An 11,856-nucleotide genomic window follows, 5' to 3' on the forward strand; every position below is an offset into this window, starting at 1 on the left:
AAACGTAATAAACACACACAAAAGATATTTGGTGCTCTAAATGGGTTATAATTTATTCACATATTAATAATAGTTCAGTTAAATACAGACCTGTTGATATTAAGTGATGTAAATGATAATATTCATTAACTGTTTCTTAATTAATTAATTAATGTTATTAATAACATAGCAATTAATAAATAGCTAATTATTAAAATAGTTTGTAAAATACACATCAAACAAATAATGATGATGATGATGATGATGATGATGATGATCATGCTAAATAATAATAATACATAAAAAATCATAGACATAAAAATAATAAATATAAAAATACAATTTTGATTATCAGGAATGTTTAATGTACTGTAGATAAGACTGATAACAGGGCTGGGTTGAATTTACAGATAACACACACTCCCTTATTTACTGGTGCGGTTGATGACACAATGACGTTTTCTGTGGTAAATGTTTACTGTTTAACGTTTGGAAACATTTTTAAATGATTATCGCTTTATATCCAAAGCTGCTGTATATAAATAAATAACAACTAATAACAGGAGTTTGTTTCGTGAACCGTCTTTGACAGGAAATGTTACTGTAAATGTTACTGGTAAAAAAAAGTGGGTGTGTCTTTGTTTAATAAATAAAATAAATCTTCGAGTTGGGATTAGAGACCATCGCTGATTATTTTGCTGTGGCTGATGTACACACCTCCAGCACTAGAGTAAGAATTGTTCGGATTGATTCATGTAATAGTTTCATTAAGAATATTAATACTGACATTTACATAACTGATATTAACGTAAACCTGAAGTCCCCTTCAATGTCCCCCGAGTGCCGAGTTCAAGCTTTTTCTTGTCTGTTTTGTCACCGTCTTCGTCTCCGTACACGACTAAACAAACAACAGCAAAGCGTTTTGCTGTCGGATGTTTGAACGTGTTCGTCTTTTAAAGGCCGCACAGAGATATGAGGTTCGGCGTCGGGTTGCGGCCTGGTCGAAAACTTCGATAGACAAATTGGATTACGGAAGAGAGGATTAAACGCAGAGAGAGAGAGAAAAAGAGAGAGAGAGAGGAGGAGGAGGAGGGACTACAAACAAGAAAAGCTGGCTGTGATCACAGACTTTAATATATTTCTTTTCCTTCTTCTTTCCTTTCTTGTTTTTTAACCCCCTCCTCTCTCTTTCTCTCTCTCTTTCTTTCTCTCTCTCTCTCTCGCTCTCGCTCTCTCTCTTTCTCTCCCATGGAGAAAAAAAAACCCTGGCTTAGTCCTGGACTTATTAAACCCGGGATTAATTTGTAATGCTCCCTTTCCCCCGAAGGCGAGTCGCAGATTTGTTATCTAAAGCAAACAGGGCGAAGCGCAATAAAACCGAACGACAAAAGCACGTGAAGTTCTCCAGTTTTTAGGAGGATGAAGGGTGGAAGGGGTGGTGGTGGTGGTTTTAAGGGGCTTTTGGAGGCTTGGAGGATTAAAAAGGAAGTTGTATCCTTTAATATTTCCTCTGATGCACAAAGAGGGAGAGTGCACAGAGCGAGTTTAATCATATATTAATAATAAGTTTTATTTGTATAGAGAACGATAAAAACACTCAAAGGATTAACAAAGGAGGGAAAACATATACAGGACAATTACTCAGACATTTATGACATGATGAAAAGGACGAAGTGGCGTGTAAAAGCTTATTACTAAACACATCAGAGGAGGAGTTCAGCTGGGAAGAGAGCGTGGCACTGTGTGTGTGTGTGTGTGTGTGTGTATTAATACTGAGTTAGTTCTTAATTAGTTGTGTATCGAGACAAAGTACGACCCTGTATAACTAGTTTAAAGTGAAATTTAATAGTTGGGAAAAACATTAAATACATACATGCTATTGTATAATGAAATGTTGTTCAGCATTACTCAGATCGATAAGGCAGTTTTTTTAATTATTCATATAAAAAGAACTGGTTAAAAAAAACGTTTTTATCACAATTGTTTTGTTGTTTTGCAAACAAAAAATATAATTATACACTCTATGCATTAATGTACACGGTGTATAAATTATTCTGTATTATATATTGTGTAATACGTTACAGCGTCCTTCAGCCTGACCCTCAAAGGGTCAGTGTGGCTGTAGGCTTCATTCCTACCAAATTACAGCCACACCTAATAGTTACCTGAAGATCAGCTGATTAAACAGGAGGATCAGGCGTGGCTCCTGATTGGCTGCCATGAAAACCTGCAGATAAGACCGGACAAGACTGAAGACCTTGTGCGGTATTTTACCCCATAAAAATATACAATTTATTTTGCATACTACTACTACTACTACTACTACTACTACTAATAATAATAATAATAATAATAATAATAATAATAATAATAATAATAATAAGAAGAAGAAGAAGAAGAAGAAGAAGAAGATTAAGAGGAAGAAGAAGAAATTGTATATTACATTGTAATATATAGTTTATTACACATACATTACATTGTAATATATAGTGTATTACATATACATACTATAGTGTACAGTGTAATCTAATAAAAAAATTATTATTGATTTAATATGTACCAAAGTAATTCAGCGTGTAGCGTAATATAGAGTAGAGTGTTATATATTGTATAATGTATTGATTATATAAAGTAGCAGCGTATAGTGTGATATATTAGAACATAAACGTATAGTGCACTATAGGGTCATGGGTAAAACGAAATATAGGATATAGTATATTCTGAACATTTAGAGACTAAAGAGAATATAGTTGAATATAGTGTATAAGCTAATGTAGTGTTCAGTGTGATATAGATTAGTATAGATTGTGTGAAATATTTAATAATGAAAAGACTAACTGAGTAAATTGTACTAAATTGTATAGTGTATTATATTAGAATATAGATGTGTAGTGCACTATATTGTGTAGCGTACAGTGTAGTCTAGTGAATTATGTACTATACTCACGAACACACAGAGTAATGTACAGTAGTGTATAGTGTGATAGGGTGAAAGTAGCGAGATATAGAGTATGGTTTTATGTACTGTATAATGTGTGTCATGTACTATATTGTATAATGTGATATAGATTAAAGTTCAGGTTGTAGGGTAGTGTAGTGTTCTATATAGTATAGTATAATATAAAACAGTATAAAAATGTAATGTAGTGTATTGAATAATGTACTATATTGAATAACCCATAGAGTAATGTAGTATATAGTGTGGTATACTGTGTAGTGCACTATATGGTATAGGGCAGGGGTCGGCAACCTTAAACACTCAAAGAGCCATTTGGACCCGTTTCCCACAGAAAAAAAAACACAGGGAGCCACAAAAAACATTTGACATCTAAAATGAAGATAACAGCCGCATATATCGTTTTTTTACCTTTATGGAAAGTATAGAAAAAACTGTAGTGTGTTGCATTTATGAAATCAGTGAACTGCTACAGAGTAAACGAAATTTTATTTCTGCAAGCAAACAAAAATATTTTGAACAGTTTGAACTAACCTTATCTAAAACCTAACCTAAAAAAAAAGGTTACTTTCAAATAAAATGTTTAATGTCTAATCGAGTCCTCTTCGTATTCACGACATCGAAATTTTAACTTTTAATTTTAAACCAAAAATGTCGGTTTTCGCAAGTCGGCGGTTATGACGCATATTTTGAGCGACAAAATAATTAAACACGGTTTATTTTAATGTTACAAGAGCATCATAATCTTAGAATTTAGAATGACATTTTTTAAAAAAATAACTAACTAAAATAAAATAAATTTAAATTTAATATTTATTTTCCAAATCTACAGGGAGCCGCAGCGGAGGGATGAAAGCCGCGGGTTGCTGACCCCTGGTATAGGGTGTAATATAGTGTCATATTTGTAATAACTTATAACCTATAAAATAACAGAACATTGTGCACTACAGTGGAGAGTGTGATGTATTACAATATCAATGTGTAGTGTATTCAGCACTATATTGTATAGTGTCATATAGTGAATAATGTACTTTATCCTGTAAGGCATAGAGTACTGTACTACGTAAGGCGATATAGTGTATTGCACTATATTGTGCATATTGTGTATTGTGTAAGGCATTTGTTTGCACTCAAGAGCAAAATATCTGCTGAAAGATCCTCTCAATGAGCATAGTGGAGAAAAAAAAACAAGCACTTGAGCTTCTGTTTGGGGGATATTCACATTTGCAAGCAATCTGTTTTCATTTCTCACGGCTAGGATTAGCATCGCTTTGCTACAACTCTAAGAAGACTTGGGTATGTCCCAACAAGTTTGTATCTAGCATACAGAATTCATATGCATGTGTTGTTTGGTATCCACGTGTATCCATCTGGGGTCAAATCCAAGCTTACACAAGCTCCGTAATCCGAGCTTTAACTGGCACAATAAGTCTGCGGTTGTTCTTTATTGCCAGTGGCACGGCCTCTCCGATAGCAAACATATTATATTTGTGCGTTCGGGGCTGACTTGGCATGGCTCCTAGGCGCTGTCAGGAAAAGAGGCGCAAACAAAAGCAATGGAGATTTACCCTGACGATAGGGCTTGATCTAGAAATAAGAAGGAACACTTGGTCCTTAAGGCAAAAGGGTTTATTTCTCTCACAGTTTATTCCATTTCTGTTCATGCCTGTCTTTTCAGGTTGAGTGAGTTATTTGAGATGTGACTAGCCATAATAACATTATTAATGTTTGTTTTAGGCCTTGTTTACACTTCATCTTTATAAAGATTTGTATGTATTCTTTTTTATAGAATTTTTTTTTCTTCCATTAAATCCTCTTATTTGTTCTGAGTATCTCATTCTCCATTACTTGTTTTTCAGTCCTTATTTTCTAGGCCATTTCTCACTAAATGATATTGTATTTTTTCCCCCATGCTCTATTATCACTCTTCTGCGAATAATTTTCATTTCCAATACAGAAAACCAGGAACAGTTCAAGTGAAGAAATCAGTAGACAAGGCAATGAGCTTTAATTAAAAGATTTTTTGAGATTTGTTTTTTAAAGAGGCATGTGAATATTTCTTCTAAGTCAAGAAATGGTTAATATGGATGTCTATACAATTTAAGACAGCGAAGCTAGCAATAGCTGTAATTAGTAAAAACTGTGAGATTCAACTGTTCAAATTCATTCATTCATTCATTCATTCATTTTCTACCGCTTATCCGAACTACCTCAGGTCACGGGGAGCCTGTGCCTATCTCAGGCGTCATCGGGCATCAAGGCAGGATACACCCTGGACGGAGTGCCAACCCATCACAGGGCACACACAAACACACTCTCATTCACTCACGCAATCACACACTACGGACAATTTTCCAGAGATGCCAATCAACCTACCATGCATGTCTTTGGACCGGGGGAGGAAACCGGAGTACCCGGAGGAAACCCCCGAGGCACGGGGAGAACATGCAAACTCCACACACAAGGTGGAGGCGGGAATCGAACCCCCAACCCTGGAGGTGTGAGGCAAACGTGTTAACCACTAAGCCACTGTGCCCCCCGCTGTTCAAATTACTCTCAGTAATTTTCATTAACTAAACTTTAAACTTTACCTGGATAATACAACCAGCAAATATATGTTCATACAATGCCTAACAAGACGGTTAGATAGCTAGCAATAACAATTAGCCATAAGTGTACAGTAATCTGTTTACACTAAAGGCATGTTTGGGGATATTCTTTGCTAGTTTTTTCACTCTGTGTAAAAACATTCTTCCCAAGTACACGAGTCACATTATTAGTATTCAGAAATTTCCAGAGGCTACTTGTTTACAGGCTCGGGTTTGCTAGCTTTGATTCAGTCCTGCTTCAGGAGTTTTCTGTTGATGGATAAAAGATGATCAAAAAGATTCACCTCTAGCTTTCGGTACTGTCTTAATTTTTCCTGACAAAAAAATCTCCTGAAACGAGAAGCACTTTTAAAATAAAATAAATGACATAACGTTATCTACGGGTGTCATACGCTAGACAGACAATAACTTATTGGGAGCATTTGTGTGTGAATGAAGCAGATTGCACCTCTATAACGCCTCTATAAAGGGTTTCCAATCAGCCATTATGTGGCCCTCAGACCCTCAGAGCCTTTCCAGCTCAACGGTGACGTCCATATGTCACGTAAGCTTTTCAAACCTTTATTTCTGACTGATTGATTTTGACTCTCCTCGGTGGCCTACGGGTTGCTGTGGTGATTCCTCCGAGCTTCTGATAAAGACGTCGCTTTGTAATCGATAAAGTGTGATTAGCGCAGGTTTAGGAATCTAACACCCGTTTATGCTACGTGTACGTTTTCATATTGTAATGAGCAGATTGGATCACAATCAGATTATTCGATATCAGATAATCTGTTTAGGATTTAAGGCTCGTTTCTTCTGATAACATTTAGGAGAAAATTAGAGGCTTTTTTTTTTAAATCGAAGGTTAATGACTTTACGCGGGAGACGGCCGCTGTGACTCGAAAATCGCGATGTCGGCAAAACACTGCGATAGAAAATGTTTAATGTCGCTAAGGTTTTTAATGAGATAAAGCTATAAAATCAATACACTGTCTCAGACAGAGGTCAGTTCCATGGGCATTTAAAAATAAATATATATACTTATTTATCAGAGGTCCCTTATATGAAGTGACTAGGAAAAGCTCAAGAAACAAACAAAAACAAACAGAACACAAAATTAATTCATCTTATAAAAGTTTGTCATTTGACTATTTGTAGCTGCTCTTAACTGTAAGGTAGGTAGATAAGATGTGGTACTGTACATCTTTGCTAACATCCTGTATATAGAAGCCTACGTAGCTGATGATGTCATCGGCTCCACGTTGTTGTCCTCAGTAAAGCTTCTCCCATTTCGCAACATAAAAGGAATTTTTTGTAACATTTCTGCAATTTGTTTCTTGTTTGCACAGATCTGAGTAGGTGTTATTTTATCTTTTAAAAGTTGTCTAGTGACTGCAATGTAGCTCAGATGGGAATGTATCTAGCAGAGATGATGAGTGAGAAGGTTTTTTGGTGGGTTGTATTGGGGGGGTTTAAGGATTAGCAAAACGGCTGGATTTCTACAAGCAGATTATCTTAACCTTCAGCACCACTAATACACACATGCTAGCAAGAAGTTGTTTAGCCTGATTAGCCTCATCATTGTGTTGTTTTATAAATATAATGCTTGCTAGCTATCTCCTTGACCTAGAACTATCAGGAGAAAAGGAAATTATAGCTCTCCCTGTGTGTGTGTGTGTGTGTGTGTGTGTGTGTGTGTGTGTGTGTGTGTGTGTGTGTGTGTAAAATCCTCCACTTCAACAGGAATTCTGTCTCACTCGTACTGAACATGGCACCGAGTGCAGAGTCGCTGTTGGTGCAGATAAGGAGAGAGCAATTGCAGGCCTGGCTGAAGGAGAAATGGATTTCAGCTCTGTTGAATGACTAAATGCACATGTGCGCGCGCACACACACACAAACACACACACACACATACACACACTTTTCTGTTAGAAATCAGAAGCACATTTCCCATCTAGTGTTTCAGCTTCTGGATTGATATCAAGCCAGCCACAATGGTGTAATCTCTCTCTCTCTCTCTCTCTCTCTCTCTCTCTCTCTTTCGCTCTCTCTCCGTCTCTCATTTTTATTCCCCCACTTTCTCTCTTACTCTCGATTCCACTGGAAGCAGTAAGTTTGTGAGAGAGACCCTGACAACAGTCACATTTGTAAATCAGTTTTCTTTCTCTCACACACTCTCCCTCTCAGTCTTAATCCCTCTCTCTTTCTTCCCTTTCTCTCTCTTTCTGAGCTTTCCGAGGGCGGGTCAGAGAGATCTGAACCTGCACATTCTTGTGCGGCTGTGCGAGGCTCACATGGTAACCAGTGAAACGCTGAGAGAGGGGAGAGAGAGAGAGAGAGAGATAGAGAGAGAGATGCAAGTTTTAACCTGACTCCCCAAGAGCAAATGCCAGGAAGAGAGAGAGAGAGAGAGAGAGAGAGAGAGAGAGAAAGAGAGAGAAATGAACGGTGGGTTCGTACCACTAGGAAAATTTCACTGAAGGTAAGAGATGTAGAAGCGAGAATATGAATCTACAGCTATATCAGAATGTGTGTGTGTGTGTGTGTGTGTGTGTGTGTGTATATGGTATCTAGTTTCTCCTCCTTAGTCATGTTTGCACCGCAGCGTCTTTCTTCCCCTCCCCTGTATTTACCCTCTTAATGAGGGAGGCGGGACGTAGCTCTGTGATTGACAGCCTTGTACTCCCCTCTCGTTTACTGCCCCACCGTCAAAACACACACACAAACACACACACAAAACCTGTTCCTCACCTTTCTCTAGCTCTACTTCTCCTGATGCCTTGTCAGGAGTTCTTTTTCAGCAAAGTGTTCAATTCACTTCAGTCTTTTACTTTTAAATTAAATTGCTACTGGATTGTTATTGGGTTCTCTTGTTAACAGTACACTGCAATTTTACAATCCACCGACTTAAGGGACATGTACAATCAGGATAAACAAAGCGTCTGATGTTGTGTGTGTGAGTCTGATCTAAAATCAGTGAGGACTCTGTTGTTCTTTCAATGTGTTTTAGACCTGTGTTTGTCCCTCTGTTGATAATCTTACGCTGAAGATAAATCTGAGCTGCTTTTAGATGAACAAACACTCAGAGCATCTAGTATTGTAGATAAAAACAGAAATAGTGATGAAACACTAAAAACTCTTAAAGTCCTGAGTGACTACTTTCATATAAGCTTCATATTAACACCACTGTGGAATGAGACATGATAAAGACGTGTTAAACATATGTTTGTGGTGTTGACTCTCCTCCAGTGAACTTTGCTCTCTCATGGCTGAATGTAACACGTGAAACGTTTCATAAGCTCTTAAAATGATGGTTGAATGCAGGAGTTGAGTTGAACTCTATACAAATACAGAGCAACTTGGTGCAGCAATGGGATGACCAATGGGAGTGAACACCTTAGAGGTCACATGATCTGTGGCAAAGAGCACACACTGCTTCTCTTCTTCTCCAGAATGTTCCAGAATCTTCCTCCAGAATGTTTAAGTTTAGCCGCAAGACAACCCTGATATGGAAAGCCAGTTTATCAGCAACACCCGCTGACAAACTTTTTTTACCATGGCAACCAGTCGTGTAGGCACTTGATAGCAATTAATGTATGAGTATGTGTAAAGGAAGCATTAGCATCTCTTCCATCATAACTAGCGAGTCTTGTCTTCATCGCCGGAAGACAGTTTGTACGGGTTCCGAGATGCCGATTACGACGTGGCGCGTGTTCACGTGGTTCTTGTTCACAAGAATGGACTGCATGAGAAAGCCTGTCCTTCTTGGCCCTTTTTTTTGGATTGTTTTGATCGTCAATGACAAGAAATAGTATTTTGCCTCAGGAAAACGAACAGAACTGAAGAGTTAACATGACCCGCCCTCAAAGTCATTGAAAAGTACAAGATCCTGAGCAGTAATTACGATGTTGTGGTTGCGTTCTTGCCCTTGCATTATTCCCAACACCACTTTAACACAGAAAGAGAGGAATTTGAGTTGAACAGTGAGGCATGTTTAGGTGACGGGACTCGTCTCTGTAGAGACTTCAACAACGCAAACCTTTTGCATGTCATCGTTCAGTTCAGATCCTTAAATCTACTCTGAGGTGCTGATTTGTCACAGACCGTGTTGAGTCAGCGCCTCCAGATCTCAGGTTTGTGTGTGAAGTTAGTGCTGGTGACTCCCTGGGAATAATTTTGTAAATGTTCCTCACATTCGCTTTCAAACTAGCAGTTAAGTCTGAAACAGAATACACGATAAATTAGTAATGTGAAAGCTTACGTGTGGCAGGTACCGAACCTGAGACTACCTGTAGTAGGTGGTGTGACCGCGTGCATGTTTTAGCCAACGAACAAATTGTTTGTTTCAACAACACACATGTAGTGTCAGGGGAACAAGGCACAGAAGAAAGTCAACTTACCGTGCATAATATAATAGCACCAAAATAAAAAAATAAACTTGTGGTGAGTCACGATATGGTGGATCAAATACTGAGAAATTAGAGTTCAGTGACAGTGGGTTAAATCTGACTCAAAATAAACATGGAAGCAAATTAACACCCTCAGTTCAGAGGTGAATATCTGCTCATTTTAATTGTACTTGAGTATTACAAGTAATATAAAAGTAAACTAGTGTTGAAATTAAGAGAATTTCCGTTATTCAAAACATGATAATTGTCTATACTGCTGTTTGCCTGAAAAAATCATTCGGTCTCCATAAAATGTGCATGACTAGCGCTTAGCAATTTGCTAACCACCTCCTCAAAACTAAAAGATCATGCAAATGTCATTAACACAGTAATTTTGACCTTTAGCTTAAGTTTGACTTGCTGCTTACACACACACACACACACACACACACACACACACACACACACACACACACACACACACACACACACACACACATATATATATATATATATATATATATATATATATATATATATATATATATATATATATATTAGCTAGTGGAATCAGTGCTAATCATCCTGGAAAGAAAGTAAGTTAACTTCCTTAAGCTTCGCTTATTTACTCATAGCAAATCATGGATATACACACACACACACATATATATATATATATATATATATATATATATATATATCAAGCATTCACATGATCATAATAATAAGAGCAAAGAACAACATTTTAAGCGATCTTTCAATCAATTATTTTAAGTGTTTTAAGAAAGCATCTTATAGGCAGTACTTGTTAAGAGCATAAAAAACATATGATTATATTTTAAAGAATACTTTAGGATCTCCAATTAGAATCCACTTCAGTGCTGGAATCAGTGTATTTACTATCTCTCCACACAAATCCTAAAATTGGAACAAAACAGAGAAGATTATCATGGCAAGGATCATGCAAAATCGTGACGTGTTCCCAAATTTACTTATAGTCATTTCGTGATTAAAGATTTGTGTCTTTTTTGTTTTTATGTTTCTCATGTCCTTATGATTTATAAGCTTCTGGAAGGATTCACAGAGGAAGAATTTACTGTATGATGTAACAGACTGTTTTCTGTTCACAGGACAATAAACTCTTTTTTTTTTTTCCTCTTTCTTTCATTACATGCTCTGATTTTCAAATTCATAATTTTGTTTAACAAATAGATGACAAATAAAATGCCTAATCTAGCAAGCCAAAGGCAGGAGCTAATAAACTTCCAAGTCACTATATAATACATATAATACATACAGACTCTGATGCTTGATAAAATTACATGAAATTCGTTTTTCTGTTGTTTCAAAGGGAAAAAATACCCAAAACATATAATACAATTGTGTATTATTAATTATGGTAATTTGACATGAGGAAGGGATCAATTCCACTTATGGGAGGATTAGAAATTATCCCTTTTCTACACCTGTATGCTGTAAAGCCTGAGTGTGCTGAAGGATGTTCAGTGTTACGATTACAGCAGCAGACTGTAGGTACATGAGTAAAAAATCTGACTATCCAATAAAGAAAAAATGATCCTTGGGTATAAACTGTTTTGTAAATCTTTATGGAGTTGCAGGTGAAAGAATCCACAGCAGGAAGTGTAGAACAATCCCAGCAGGACATTTTTACAATCCCACAATCCTAATAACTCTTCACCCATACCCTATACACTATAGAATTTTTGGCATAACATTTAGTAAAATAGTATGCGGTTTGGGAAGCAGTATAATGTGCAAATTTAAAAAAAAAAAGCAAACTTCCAGGCCGGAAGTTTGCATTTTATTTTTAAACTTTTAACTCCTCACCTGTTCTGTCTCCTTGGTGGGGTTTTTGTTTTTAGTTTATTTGCCACTTTTTTAAGTGATTTGCTTTTTGCTGAGTGTCGGACAAACCATCTTC

At 36.9% G+C, this 11,856-nt stretch overlaps 1 pseudogene; it reads left to right on the top strand.

Moving 5' to 3' along the window:
- Nucleotides 1-10,804: 10,804 nt before the first annotated feature.
- On the top strand, nt 10,805-10,905 carry LOC132839899 (U6 spliceosomal RNA; annotated as a pseudogene).
- The last annotated feature ends 951 nt before the right edge of the window (nt 10,906-11,856 follow it).

Source organism: Tachysurus vachellii, chromosome 24, assembly GCF_030014155.1.
Source record: "Tachysurus vachellii isolate PV-2020 chromosome 24, HZAU_Pvac_v1, whole genome shotgun sequence".
Lineage (NCBI taxonomy): Eukaryota > Metazoa > Chordata > Actinopteri > Siluriformes > Bagridae > Tachysurus > Tachysurus vachellii.